This window comes from Nycticebus coucang, chromosome 21 (assembly GCF_027406575.1).
Source record: "Nycticebus coucang isolate mNycCou1 chromosome 21, mNycCou1.pri, whole genome shotgun sequence".
NCBI classification, from domain to species: Eukaryota; Metazoa; Chordata; class Mammalia; order Primates; family Lorisidae; genus Nycticebus; species Nycticebus coucang.
In genome coordinates, this window is record NC_069800.1 from 61,132,119 (window position 1) to 61,148,161 (window position 16,043).

Genomic DNA, 16,043 nt, shown 5'->3' on the forward strand with positions numbered 1-16,043 from the left:
AGCACTTGACCACAGAGCTCCTTCCTTCTCCAGATCCCTCAATCCCTCCCCATGTTTCCATGTTTACTACAGAATAAACTCTGAGAACCCCACATATCTATTAACTATTCATTGCAGCTCTAGTCTGATAAATTACTCCAGGATCAAAATCCCCATCTTAAAGTGTAGGGATGGTTGAAAGCAGGTTCCCCACTCAGGTTGCACTTTTGTGAGCACCCGTAGGAGGTAAAACATTAATCCTGTGTGTTTCACATGGTTAAGGACACAGGATATGCTGGCCGCATCCCCTGAAAGCCTTGACATGACTGCATATGGGGATGGTCTTTACTTTTACATTAAAACAGATACATCCTAGACTCCCGAGGACAAGGCACACGGACTCGTGCTGTGGAGCAGGTTCTGTGCTAGGCAGGGAGACACCTTTGCTCTCCTGTATTGTACCCAGGGCAGGTTAAACAGAATCTTTCCAAAGTCATGTCCACCCACTCAGAACATGGCCTTATTGGGAAACAGATCTTGGCAGGTATAATTATGTTAAAGATCTTAAGATGAATTCATTCTGAGTAAGGGCAGTCCTGAATCTTTAGAAGAGAAGGGAGATGGAGATGTGAACAGAGACACACAGGGAATGTGCCACATGAAGACAGAGGCAGAGGTTGGAGCAACGTGGCCATGACCCAAACAACAGTGGGGACTCCTGGCACTACCAGCGGCTGGGAGAGGGCAGAGAGAACTCACTCCCAGAGCCCTCAGAGGGAGCATGGCCCTGCCAACGTGTTGACTTCAGACTTCTGGCTTCCAGAATTGTGAGAGAATAAATTTCTGTTAATTTAAGCCACCCAATGAATGGTTCCTTGTTATGGCAGCCCGAGGAAACTGATACAAGTGGCTTAACTCAGAGGGAAAATGTCCATTGTGAAAATTCTAGACAGGAAAGGTAAGGACTGGCAAGATGGAGGTGGGTGACTAAGGAGAAAAGACAAAGCAGATGTTAAGGGAAGGGCAATGGTCACTGAAGGAGGACAAATGGCCTCAGCCCCAGTGGCCGTCGCTGCTGGGAGCTGCCTGGTGCCGGGCACTGTGCTAAGCTACCTGCTTGGATCAGAATCTGTGCTACTAAATTTGACGATGCTATTTTCTCCTTTCACTTTATTTAATCTTCAGAACAACATAGAAACCCTCCTCCTATTTGTCAATGCGAACGCTGAGGCTCAGAGAGGCAAGTAACATGGCCAGAGACACAGGTAGAAAGTGGCAAAGCCAAGATGCACCCCCAGGTCTGAGCCGGGAGCCTGAGCTGTTTCCACTAGGGCACAACAATGTCATTAGTAAGACAGGGCCGGGGGGAAGATCACCAGCACGTTTCATCCGAAAAAATAAATCATTCAAAGATTTGAAAGTTTAAACCATTTTTTTAAAAGAAAAGCTAGCATGTATTTAGAAAAGAAAATAACCAAATCTCAAAGTCTAAAATGTTTAGCTAATATCCAAGACTGATTTTGAGAAGCTGGACTCACTGCTTTAATGGATAAACTGAAACTTCTGAAAAGAAAAAGATCAAAATCTGTCAGGCTTTACTACTCTGTAACTGGGTAATGATTAGATGTTCAGTACAGCAAAAAAGAATAATAACAATTACTAAATTAGAAGGGACAAGAAGGGACTGTTGCTACCCAGAGGAAAAAAAAATCTTCATAATTATACAGTCTCCAAAATGAAAGGTCAGACTGTCCCACCCCAGGGAAATTGTCACACGAGCCATTAGGCACACAAGCCAACAAAGTTTTATCTTGGATGTTTTGATTGATTCCAAAAAGTGCTGGGAGCTCTGGTGCCTTCCTCCTCACATCCTGGACACACTGTGCAGGGAACAGAGTCACGCTCGACAGGTGCAAACCACTGGCGTAGGCGAGCCCTTCAAAAGCTGAGATGCTAAGTCTGAGACACACTGTCCCGTGTCATTTGCAGTCTGTAGTTTCTCCTCCTTGTCAAATGCCCAGAGCGACCTGCCTAAAGGAAAACTTACTGACGGGGGGGGGGGGAGTTGGTGCCATTCCCGGCATCCCCTTGTGGTCTTGTATGGGAGGAAGTCTTGGGGGTCCCTGAGCTTTCATTTTAGCAAATCCCCATTTTTGTGCTTTTCTCTGAAAGCCTTTACAAAATTCTGCACCCTCAGAGGTGAGAATTAACTGGCTGAGTCAGGGGACGCAGGAAGGGGAGAAGGAGAGAGACAGCACAGGGGCTGGGTTCTAGTCCCGGGTCCGGCAGTAACCAGACATGTGACCTTAGGCAGGTGGTTGACCTTTACAAGTTCTCAATGTCCCTGTCGGTAAAGGGTTGAACTTCATTTTCTGCTTTTAAGCTCCATTCAGAGGCCCTCCAGGGACCACAAAAGTGAAGTCATCTGGCCTCCACCCTAAGAGTCTGGCTGAAAAAAAAAATGGCTAAGGTAACTGGCTCATCCCACATTTTAGTTAAACCCTCAATCATTACACAAAAGTCAAACTTTATCATACATTTAGAATTCACAGCAGAGACAACCATTACAAAGATAAGGAACCTGAGAAAAGAGTCTGTATTTTGCCTACTGGGCTGAAAAAAAAACCTAACACCTACATAGCACTAACTAGGTGTCAGACACTGTTCCAAGAGCTTTTGCAGGATTAACTCATGACTGTCATTTGTCATGACAAGTAAGGAACAGAGAGCCAGAGGGTCTATTAAGCCAGGAAGTGAATGGAGGAGCCAGGACAGAACCAGTTCACTGGCTCTAAGTCTCAAAATCTTCTTGAGAAAGAGCAGAATTTAGTGAAAAGGTAACTGGCTCATCCCACATTTTAGTTAAACCCTCAATCATTACACAGTCTCTTCCACTCTTGGGAGGTGGAGACATCATGGTTCAGTAAGAGGCATCAGTTACATTCACAAAGGCAGCTATGGACCCTACTGGGGGGCGGGGAGCAGCTCTGGTCTCCACGGGGTAAAAACACTGCACATCAGGTGTGAACTTTAAGCTGGAATAAAGGGGTAAGCCAAGGATGAAAGAGAAAAATTCCAAGAAAGAACTGCCTAGAATGTTCCTTGTCAGGACTGGAAAGACAGAAGCTATTTGCATTTCAGATCGCCGTAATCTTCAGGAGAGGTTCAAACTGAGGAGGCAACTCCATGGCAAAGCAGTTTGAAGGTGTGTTTATTCTTCACATAAATGGAAACATTCATAAACAGTCAAGTATATTCTACTTTAGAAAAAAATAATATGGAAAAATGATGGCTTGATGGCAATAGGAGACAGGCCACTTACAGGACAGTCCAGACGACGGGAACCCTCAATGAACAGAATAATGTTGGAAAACTTTGGGGCTTAACTGCTGATCTTATTTCTCTAGGAACTAAACCCCTACCAATGTGGTGCATTTAGAAGAAATTTGAAACGTGATGAAGACTCGGCTAATCGTGAGGGAACTGTACAAGGATGAAGGCATCTGACTGTAGGAGAGGTGCAACTCATGGGGCTGTCTCTTGTCCTCCATTGGACCAGAACCCTGTGAATTTAATCACTGGGTGAAAGCCTTTGGTCAAAAGTCAAACGTTATCATACATTTAGAATTCACAGCAGAGACAACCATTATGAAGATAAGGAACCTGAGAAAAGATAATGATGGCGTATCTGTTACTCCAGAAGACAAATGATCAGAGCGGGAGCGCCTGCTCGTATACACAGAAGTCACATTCATTAGGCATCCTAACGTGGACAGTGGGGAAGGCTTATGAATGTAATCACTGAAAAAAGGGAAAACTTTTATTCCAAAAATAATACACCCCTTATTGTACATCAGAGTATTTATACTGGAGAAAATCCTTACACATGTAATCAACATGGAGAAATCTTAGATGTAATTCATTTCTCATTATACAATACCATGGACTTCAAACGGAAAAGAAACCCTGTGAATATGGGGACTCTGACTTTGGGGATGCATGTCTCACTGAACATTATGGCTAGAGGGGGTGTTTATTATATAATGTTTGCAACTCAGTCAGGACTACAACACTAAATTGGATTTAGGATTTGCATTCAGAGCTATTTGGATCTAGAGCCATTCTAAGCCTGGAGTTCTCCCACATTGCAGGGCAAAAGGATAAACTCTGCTGTGTTGAAAGCAGCAGAACAAATAAAATTGAAAAGAACGTCATAGTTTTAAGGCAAAAATGCCTCCACCCAATGATGTACCACCACAGCCATCAACATGTTTTCTTTCATAAGCACAGACAAAATCATCTATTAGGTGCCCAATTCATAGCTCCAGATGCTGTAAGGAACAAGTTAATGAGTCACTTAGTAACCCCCTTGGTGTTCCTTAACATTTGAAATGAAGTGGGCAAAGCACTTTTATGTACTATAAAGGAAAGCTGCCGCTCACCAGGTGCATAAAAAGGCCATATTTAAAATACATGTCTATTTATAATTTATTGGCATTTGTGCTTTAATGGAAAATGAAAAATCCTAAGGCTTAACACAGCAAATTCCTCTCAACAGAAAGCTAGTAAAAAATCAAATCTGCCTTGAAAACCAAATTATATTTTCAAACAGCCTGAGTTTCCCAGTAGAACTATGTTTGCTGGAAATCGTAGAGGTGACTTTGGACCCCACACAACTCCTTTTTCTTTCTTAAGAGCTGACTTTTCAGGGGACAGCTATAGAAAGCCTTTGCTCACTGCAGCCTCACTGGAGACCAGTTGCTTCTCTGAACAACTTTCACATTAATTACACACAGCTCGGTTCTTTAACGAGTGATTCTTGAGCACCTACCCACACCAATGTCTGTGCCAAGTTCAAGGAATAAAACATGAAGAAAACAGAGAAGGGCGCTGCCTTCCTTGAACAACCAAATCACTAAACTAGAGATTACCAGTTGTGATAAGAGTGATGGTGGAACTTTACCTAACAATTGCAATCAGTGTAACCTGGCTTATTGTACCCTCAATGAATCCCCAACAATAAAAAAAAAAAAAAAATACCCATTTGATTTCTGAATTTAATGGAAAACTCAAATCTCAATCATAATTTATCTGCTTTTAATAGATACTATCAGATTAAGAAATTTCCATGCCTCAGCTTCTACATGTTTGCTTATTCTTAAAATCATGGGGAGGGTTCAGATTTGATTAAATGCTTTAAAAAATTGGCTCGAAAAAAAAAGAGTGATGGTGGAAATAAACCAGTGTATACTGGTAAGCTTAAATAATGAGATTCAGAAAATGTGATTAACCGTAGAGTCTACCTGAGCACAGATCTTGAGGATAGCCATCTGGGAAACACAGACCCCAAAAGAATGACTCAGCATTCCAAAGTGGAGAAGTTAAGGCTCCACTTTTATGCATAGTTAACGGGGCCACAACATTTCCTTGTACAAGGTCAGTACATACATTATGATGATTTGATTGGTAACGCTTGCTACGTTCCAAGGAAGCTGGCTTTAACACTCTGGGAGGAGTGATGATCTGAGGGGAATCTTACCTCGGGCTTTTTCTAATCACTTACAGGAAAAGGCAGAAGTCATGGGTGCAGGGTACATGACTCAGACCAAGTAGCCACACTCCTCTCAGAGCTCAAAATAATTTAAATTTCCCACAGCTTCAAATTTAAATTATTTAATTTCATAATATCATTAAAAGTGACTGGGGCAAGGGCAGTGGTATGCTGGTGAATGTTTCACAACCAGCTCTCTGAGGGAAAAATGACCCTCACTTTAGAGTATTGGCCCATTAATTTAGTGTAAATCCTCCCACCACAGCTGATCTCAAACTGCCAATGTGACACTGCCGTACATGGACTTGGGAAGAGATACCCAGCTGCCTGCCATTACATAGGATTGCCACCATAGGCCTTAGACATGCACAGCCTCATGAACATGGATGTAATCAAATATTTTATATATCAAGCATTTATTATCTTTGTTTTGATATTATTTGTAACTATAACTTTACATAACTTCTTTTAGAATAATGGCTGTGTTTGACACAAAGCTTGAAGAACTCTTGAAAATTTAACAGTTGACTTCCTGAGCCAGTCCAAGCCAGCTCCAACAGACCATTAGTGAGGGATCAGGAAGGGGACTTTCTGAGGAAGTGACTTTCCAGACAAGGCCAGAGAGAACAGAAGGAGCCAGTCACACACGATCTGGATGTGAAAATGGCCTCACGATAGAGGGGAGGAGAGGCCGTGGGGCTGGGGCCCGGGAAGACAGAGGGCGTGAGTGAGAGGCACGCCCGGGAGGCAGAGGCAGATGGTGCCGAGTGGTGTCCATGGTGGCAAGGAATGTAGGGGACATCCCACAGACAATGAGAAGCCACTGAAGGACTTTGTAAAGACCCCCAGTGAGAATGGGTTGTAGGGAAACAAGAGCAGAAGCCGAGACCACTGGGGCAGCTACAGCAGTGGTCCAGCATAGACCCAAGTTCTAATGTTTGTACCAGCTTCTCGAAAGGTACATTTTTTATAGACAACTTATGGTTTTCTTGCCTGAGCCCCCGAGATGAATTACAAAGGGCAAGATAGTGTAGGAGGCACCTGTGAGAAATACTTTGGCAATAAGGGATTGGGGACAGGATTGAACATCATTGGCTCTTGTTAGTGAGACACATGAGAGCAGGAAGCTGTGCACATCATTGGTCAGCAGTCTCCCACCTGTGGCAGAGGCAGCCACTGGATTACCTCTATAAATAGCTTTTGCAGAAGTTAGCCAGGGCTTCTCCTTTGGCTCCGCTTCTTGCTCGGAGGACCCCTGATTAGTGCTCCCCTGATAAGACTGCTGCTGAGAGATTGCTGCGGAGATGCTCACTCCTACTAATATTGACTGTGATTTCTAAGATACTTCAGCACCTGAGACCTGAACGAGACCCACCCTGAGTAAGCTGGCACAGCAGCCGCATCCAGACCGTTGAGTGGGCTGGGCCAGAGACCTAGCATCCCAGCTCCAACGAGGCCCTGGGCTGGGGCCGGAGACACGGTGTCACGGCCCCAACAAACTAGTATTCTCATTTTAAGGACAAGGAAACTAAGCCCGAGGAACATGGAATGGACTTCTCCAACAAGGTCACATGGTACATTAAGAGCCAAGGCCAGGCTTGAGTCAGTGAACTAAGGTGACCCTGTGCCCCAGTTTCTCTGGGATCATTTTGGTGCTGCCCCTTACACCAGTGTAATTATTCCGAGAGGCGTCCCAGTTTGAGATATAAATATGGGGTGAGGGGAGGCAAGGAAGAACTCCGTGGGGTGTGCTGGAATTAGAGGTAATGATGTGAACTCATCATTTCTAAAGTGTGTATTGTGTGTGTGGTGTGCGTGTGTGTGTGGTGTGCACATATCTGTAGGTAGAAAGCACATGTGTGTGCATATATGTGTGTGTGTACTCAGAGGGCCTAGAAGCCAACACAGCCGAGAGGCAGTGCACATATCTAGAGCCCAAATCTCCTTCTCCCAAAACATTCCACACTAAAAGTTAGAATTCTCTTTGGAGAAGTGGCTGGTTTCCGGGCTAGAGCAGGGATTGAACATCTCGTTATACCGGATAATCAGGAAGCACTTGCACAACAATGAGGGCTCGTCAAAAGGAGCAGCTCCCACTGCCTAAATCTGGGACACTCTGACCACCATAATGACTGAGGACAGTGGTGAATTCAAAAGAAAAAAGAAAAGGGAAAGACAAGACTCCACGAGTCCATAATACTAAGAGATAGAGATAAGTAAGTAAACACATTAACAAAATACGAGGTGGGGGAGGTTCATTTTTTACAGGAGAATGTCCCCAATGGCAACTGTACAGGAAGGGGCAAATTTATAAAACGATTTTGCAGCCATCAGAGTAAAGATTGTTTCAGGCAAAACTCATCAAAGAATGCCAAGTCCAGGGTGAAATTTTGATGAGGAACAGATATGTGTGCGCTCTTAAAGTGTCTCTATACAAACTGTTTCTTAAAGAGAAGAATTTTTCCTGTACAGTCAAGAAGTCAGACCACACTTCAACTAAATGATCAAAACAAACGTCTCTGATGAAGGGGAGATGGACTCCACGTGTCTCCAGATGGGGTAACCCGAGAAGGGCACCACATCACTTTGCAGTGCCCCAAACAGAGAAGCAAAGCCTTAATCAAACCAAATATAAGATGACCTCCCCGCAAATGACCATTTTACAGAAGGGGGTGGGGGACCTATATTATTCAAAAATGTTCCTCTACATGTCTTTAAAAACAAATGGCAGGGGCTGAGCCGGTGGCTCAAAGGAGTAGGGCACTAGCCCCATATACCAGAGGTGGTGGGTTCAAACTCAGCCCCAGCCAAAAACTGAAAAAAAAAAAAAAAAAATGGCTTCAGAAATCTTGCAGATTAAAGGGGTCTCAATAGGCTTGAAAACTAAATGGTCCTAGACTGGATCCTGCAATGGGGGGAAAATGCAATACAGGATTTTATTGGGTCGTTTGATAAAAGTTAATCTATGAATTACATTAAATAAAATATTAGATGAAAATTAGAGTATTAGAGTGATGAGTAAAATAAAAGTGTCCCTGTGTGGGGAATAACTTATACAGTCACCATATCTATTAGTCAGGGTTGTGCAAAGCAATAAAACCAATGGAAAGGAGAGAGAAAAAGAGAAATTGATTTAAGATGTTGATTCACACGATCATGGAGGCTTGGCAAGTTCAAAATCTGTACGGTAGTCCTGCTGGTGCAGGACGGCAGATCAAGTCCAAAGGCAGTTTGGAAGCAGACTTTCCTCTCCTAGTGAAGTCAAACTATTTCTATGAAGGCCTTCAATGGGTTGTATGAGATCCACCCACATTATGGAGGGAATCTACTTTACCCAGTGTCTACTGATTTAGATGTTAATCTCATCTCTAAAATACCTTCCTAGAAAAAATATCTGACCAAATGTCTGGATACCATGGCCCAGCCAAGTTGATACATAAAATTAAGCATGGAGAATGAGACAAAACTCTTCAGGGCGTTTCGTATTAAACACAACACCCAGGATCCAACACCTCCTGAGGGTGTCACAGACATGTCACTCAACATAAGTTCCTTAAGGGGGGAGGAGGGAGTGGGTAAATTCACACCTGTCAGGTACGACCACACGCTGGGTGAAGGGCACACTTACATGGATAACTTTGACTCAATCTATATGAAAACAAAGTATGTAAAGAAAATATATATACGCCCTAACATTCTGAAATTTAAAAAGAAAAAAACCTTCCTTATATGAAATCACAAAAAGACTTATAATATACAAAGCAATCTTGAGGAAAAAAACCTGGAGGCATTACACTAACTGACTTCAAAATATGCTACAGAGCTGTAGTAACCAAAATAGGATGATATTGGTGTAAAGACAGGCCAATGGAACAGAGCAGAGAGCACAGAAGTAAATACCGATTTTTAACAAAGATGCCAAGAAATCATTCTGGGTAAAGCGCAGTCTTTTCATCAAATCGTGCTGGAAAAGTTGGACATCCACATGCAAAAGAATAAAATGGGACCCCTCTCTTTCACCATATACAAAAATCAACCCCAAACTATGAAACTTCAAGAAGAAAACACAGAAACTGCTTCATGACCTAGGGCTTGACCAGGATAGTTTGGATAAGACCTCAAAAGCACAGGCAACAACAGCAAAGAGAGGTAAATGGGATTACGTCAAACTAAAAAGCTTCTCTGTTCACCAAAGGAAACAATCAACAAAGTAAAGAGGGGACCTACACCTGCGGTGCCTCTAACAAGGGTACATGTGAAACTTAGTGAGTGCAGAATATGATTGTCTTAACACAATAACTAAGAAAATGCCAGGAAGGCTATGCTAACCAGTGTGATGAAAATGCGTCAAACTGTTTATAAAACCAGTGCATGGTGCCCCATGATCGTATTAGTGTACACAGCTATGATCTAATACTAATAAAAATAAATAAAGAGGGGACCTGCAGAAAATATTTTCAAACTATATATCTGACTAGGGGGGTTGAATATTTTATTTAGTCAGTAGCAAAACAACTCAATAGCAAAAAAAAATAAATAAATAAAAATATTCTGGGGCAAAAGAAAACATATAGATGCCCAATAAATATGTGAAAAAATGCTCAGCATCACTGATCACCAGGGAAATGCAAATCAAAACCACGAGAATGGCTCCCATCGGAATGGCTATTAACAAAGAGAGAAAAGTATGATGAGGATGTGGAGGAAATAAAACCCTTACATACTACTAGTGAAAAATGTAGATTAGGGTAGCCATTCTGGAAAATAGTATGGATGTTTCTCAAAAATTTGAAACTAGCATATGATCCAGCATTCTCACTCCGGGGTACACATGAGAACAAACTGAAATCAGTGTGGTGGGGAGACACCCACGTTTACTGCGGCGCTGTTTACAACAGCCAAGCTATGGAGCAAATTATTTTTTTTATTTATTTTTATCGTTAACTCATAGCTGCAATCAAGGGGTACAATGTGCAGGTTTCATATACAATCTGAAATATTCTCATAAAACTGTTCAACATAGCCTTCATGGCATTTTCTTAGTTATTGTATATAGGCATTTGTATTCTGCCTTTAGTAAGTTTCGCCTGGACCCATTCTAAGATGCACCGTAGATGTGGCCCCACCCATTACCCTCCCTCCAACAAAACCTCCCCCCCTTCCCCTTCCTTGGCCCTTTCCTCATAGTCTTGTGCTATAGTTGGGCTATAGCCTTCATGTGAAAGCTATAATTTAGCTTCATAGTAGAGCTGAGTACACTGGATACTTTTTCTTCCATTCCTGAGATACTTTGCTAAGAAAAGCTATGGAATAAATTAAATGCTTCACAACAGATGAACGAACAAAGAAAATGTGGTGTATACACACAGTGGAATATTATTCAGCCATAAAAATGAATGAAATCCCATTATTTGCAGCACGTAGATGAACCTGGAGGACGTGATGAAGACAGACACAGAAAGACGAACACCACATGTTCTCCCTCAGATCCAGAATCTAAAAATGCTGATCTCATGGCAGTAGAGAGTAGAATGGGGAGGGTGCGGAGAGGAGAGGGTGGCCCGTGGATGCAAAGTTGCCCTTAGGAAGCATAAGTTCTGGTGTCCTAATGCACAGTCAGGTGACTATGGACATGAATGAGGTATTGGATATTTCAAAATATCTAGAAGAAAGGGTTTTGGATGTTCCCACCACACAGAAATGATAAATATCGGAGGTGATGGTCGTATTTATTATTCTTTTTTGCTTATTAAACAATGTATACATGTATCAGAACCCCAGACATATGTACAGTTATTATATGTCAATTAAAAATAAAAACAAACAACTTCCTTTTCAGTCAGCAGGTGGGAAGGTAATGTGTTGAAGGAAAAGAGGAAGAGGGGGGAGCACAGTCAGTGCAGAGAAGGCTGAGTGTGGGGACCAGGTCCTCACAAACCGCGTTCCCTGATATCAACAGCACAAAACAGATGTCCGCACCTTCCCAAGGGGGAGTTGAGCACAGGCTCTGAGGTGGGCTGGACGATCGGGCCGGTGCCTACTCAGAGCCCCAGGGAACACTTGGCTCTTCAAACAGAGAACACTCGTAACTCTTCAAACGGAAGCCACCAAACGTTCACCTTTTGGGTTCACCTGATAAGCTGTCTGGTGAGGTGTTTTTTTGTTTTTGTTTTGCAGTTTTTGGCTGGGGCTGGCTTTGAACCCACCACCTCCAGCGTATGGGGCTGGTGCCCTACTCCTTTGAGCCACAGGCGCCGTCCTGGTGAGGTTTTTATAATGGCACATTTAGTCTATACAATTCTCTGGCACCTTTAAAAATGTTGTGGACCTCAATTTGTTTGTTGGCAACAATATGGCGTAGTTATCAAGAACATGAGCCAAATCTGGGTTTAAATCCCAGCTCCTTTCCTTGTAGGCAGCATCGCTAAGCCCAAACCTCTCTATCTGTGGAGCGTGATTAAAGTATTGCCGACTATCGGGTCACTTATGACGCCACTCTCCTTTCTTAAATGTGTGTGTGTACATGTACAGAGGGTGCCAAAAACTGTATACACATTTTAAGAAAGGCAAAAACTGCCTTAAATTTATAATATGCAAGTCACATTTGACTTATGCGATTATAAGAGGTACTCAATGTTACTTGACTTTATCTTTTGTTATTGGCATATATTGAGCGTTATAACCTTAACAGTTTTTTTCTTTTCTTAAAATATGTATACATTTTTGGCACCTTCTATATACATGTGTGTATATGTGTGTATACATATGTGTGATGTGTGCGTATATGTATGTGTTCAAATATATATAAAAAAGTCTATCTGGAAAATATTCAGCCACATAACATGAAAAATAGAGACATTTATTTATTTTTTTGGCCGAGGCTGGGTTTGAAACCACCACCTCCGGCATATGGGACCGGCGCCCCACTCCTTAAGCCAATAAATGTCTCTCGGCACCGCCCGAGACATTTATTGAAGAAGATACAAGATACAAGAAGCATTGTATATATGACAATGACACCTCCGCCCCCTTCGAAGCAGCCACCTGAGGCCCTCCCAGTTCTCCTAGCATCTGCTAACCGAATCCGCACACGGTCAACATTCGCAGGCATTGTGTGTTGTAGGCCTTCGATAATGTGGATCACGTTCCACAGATCCTCGACCATCCTTAAAGTGTTTGGACCACATTTTCACTCCTGCGGAACTCACTGAAAGCCATCGGGATCATCCAACTAGGAATGTTCCACCTTAACACAAAGCATGATGCAGATTCATTGCTGCGCTCGCTCAGCCATTTCCAAAGTGAGGCCACACACTACAAAGTCTCACTCGGCAGTGTCCAGCCCACCGACCCAGACAGTCCTGTTCCAGTCCGCTTGCCAAGGCGTCCAGGTCACACCAATGTCCCAACATTCCCCCTACATCAGCAATGGCTGGGAACTTTCCGAACAGACCTCATCGTATGTATTAGAAAGTTGGGAATATGTTTTTAATGTTTCTGTGTATTTTCCAAACTGATCGTGTGTCACTTTAGGAAAAACATAATTGTGATTAGCTAAAGAAATTTTGTTAGTGTGTGTTCATAAAAGAATATGTCCCAGAAGAATGTGCACTAAAGAGTGAACGGGGGTCACAGGGACAGGTTGGGAGAGAGACGGGGAGGGAGGAAGTCGGAGAACTTGCACTCCGGGCTTCATGCTTTTGTGTGATATTCAAACATTTTGACATCTTTGTATATATTATTGCTTTTTGATTCCAAAAACTGAAGGGGAAAAATAAAAGAAATGTTATTAGCATCTCTGTCATTGGGGTTTCAGGGACTATGGGCATTTGCAGTAAATGATGGCCTTGACCACTCTGCCTTCCTTAATTGAGTTCTCTGAAAGGCTTCTATATTACTCAGGCCTTTTTTTCCCCTGAAATGTTCAGCTTTAACAAAATTCTGAGTAGAAGCATGACCATGAGTCACAATTACAGGAAGGTTTTATAAATATTATGTAAAAATTACCTAAGGCAACTTGGCCAAAACTTGCACAAGTGGGCCTGATTCACTCAAAACAAATACAGGAGGGAGGAGTGAATGGCAAAAACCCTAACTGGTCATGTTGTTTAATATTTTCCCACATTGTCCACATGTAGAATCTTTGGCTAATCCTTTCTGATCATACACATTTGCAGATGTCACCACGATCACGTTCGTTTGCAACAACAGGACACAGACCCTTCCCACCTTCTGCCACAGGGGAAGGCACCGTTTTGAAGAATGGTTTTTCCTGCATTCAAGTGTGTATAAAAAGCCACATCAAGCACAATTCTGTGGGGCTAATAGAAAAGCCCAGCGGATGCCTGTCTGGAAGTGCCGGCCAAGAGAATCATTTTTATGTCTGTGCCCATCCTTCTCAGGATTTCCAATAAAATTACATTATCCCAGAGCTTCATTGGCGGCTTTTATTGCTTCCTTAAACCTTTAACCAGATTCAGCCACTTTTCTCTGTGCCACTGTTTATTTCACTGCCTGCCAGAAATCCACATCCAGCCTGAGAGAAATATACAAAAACAAATTGAAGACAATCCACACTGACCCAAGGGCCAAGCCTTCCTTGAGCTTTCTGTCCTGTTAGACATTAAACTTGCCTTTCTCAAATTTCAGTTATTTTTGTCCTACCATTGTGATGATCACCAGATCAGTATACAATCTGTCCTACAATCTACTTAAAATATGTCTGAAGATGCCTTTTAAAACTTACATTTTTTTAAGTGGAATATGAATATCCATTGCAAAAATAGTGCCACTTGCTGTGTTAGGATATGCTGGGTTATGTGGCAGAAACAAACAATCCCGAATTCTCAGTGCCATTACACATCAGAAGGTCATTCCACGATTACCCGAAGTCCACCCCAATCTAGGGAAACTTCCCCAGCAGTCCTCTGAGGACCCACCACTCTAGGCTGCATCAACCAACTGTGCTCCATATCAACGTTTGACTCTACAGTCACTAATCGGAGAGTCAAATGCCTCCATGGAGACTCTGCTCACATGTCATTGTCCAAAGCAAGCCATATGACCATTCCTACGTGCAAGAAGAGAGGAAATTAGACCCCCAAGAAAACTTGTTTTCTCCTGTGAACTAAAATAAAATCTTGAGAAGTAAAGAAGAGCCAGACATGAGTGAGTAGCAGAAATGGCCACCATGTGTGTCATGAGAGGACAGTAAATCCAAAAATGAGCAGGGTTATTCTAGCAATGTATGTGGCCTGCCCAAAGAAGATGGGTCAGAGGTAGAGAAGGGCCAAAGAAACACCAGCACAGTAGCCTCTCTAACATGCCGTTACGGATAGTGGCTCCAAAAGTAAATCTAATGAAAACCAAACAACAGCATTTGGAAGAAGATTAAAAGAGAGATTTGAAGTACCTAGTTCATTACTCGAGACCAAGAAGAATTCAACCAATCTATTATGATGACTATGGTGATGATGAATCCGTTCAGGGAAGCATTGCACAAATATTGTGATGATTATGAAGACCATGCAGCACCCGGAGAAATTTGTATACTTAATGAGAAACTACAAATTGTAAAAGTGCAACTATGAGATCATCACTTCATAGAAAGGTGCACAAAGACTGTACTTCAGGGATCACTTCTATAATTCATTGCTAGCAAAGTCTCTCTGAACACATAGAGCTCCGAAACCGTTAGGAGGAGGCACGGCATTCTGTCCTGCACGTGAAGCCAGCTCTTGGCGTTGCCCATTTGCCATTAATTCTTCTCTTCCTCTGAGACAGAGAGAGAGAAAGAAAGCAGTCTGGGTGGCTCTCCTTAAAAAAAAAAAAAAAAAAATGCATTCACACATGAATAAGGACTGGAGGAAATCAGTCCTATTTATTGGGAAAATCCTTTTTTTTTTTTTTTTTAATACTGCTCCTATCAGCATCCCCTCTCCTCAAATACCATTGGTCTCTATGGGCTTACACTGGGAGCCACAAAGTCCAACAGCTAAAGACCCAGATGGGTAAGGAAGCGAGCGAAATCTGCAGGTACTAAGACAAAAAGGATTGGTCAGACTGTGGCAAACTGGAGACCACACAGCCCATCTAAAGAAGGGGGCTGCTACTGAGCACCCACCCAAGGTTTTCCCATGGGAATTCTAGGCCCCAAGCTGCCAGGTAAGGTGATATTCCTGGTGATCTCAGAAATTCAGATTTTTATCTTATTATGCAGCTTTTAAAATACCACGTCCAGTCTTTAAAATGCTACGCAAGTCAACAGAAAATGTCTTGCCTAGGGAAGATCAGTTTGTGACACCTGTCTTACTTCAGCTTTACAAAAATAAATAAATAAATAAATAAAAAATCCAGGAACAAAACTGTCCTTGAGGCAATTTCAGCTTTTCACCTACCACCAACCTTCCCCAAAGAAAGAAAATGAAGAAGCTACTTCCTATCTGAATGGGAAATGAAAAGGAAAACACAAAAAGAAGAGAAAAATTCTAAATTTAATATCTCAAAAAACTAC

General features: G+C 42.5%; 1 pseudogene; it reads left to right on the forward strand.

The window, feature by feature from the left end:
* Positions 1–15,147: 15,147 nt before the first annotated feature.
* LOC128574422 (uncharacterized) lies at positions 15,148–15,342 on the forward strand (annotated as a pseudogene).
* Positions 15,343–16,043: the final 701 nt, after the last annotated feature.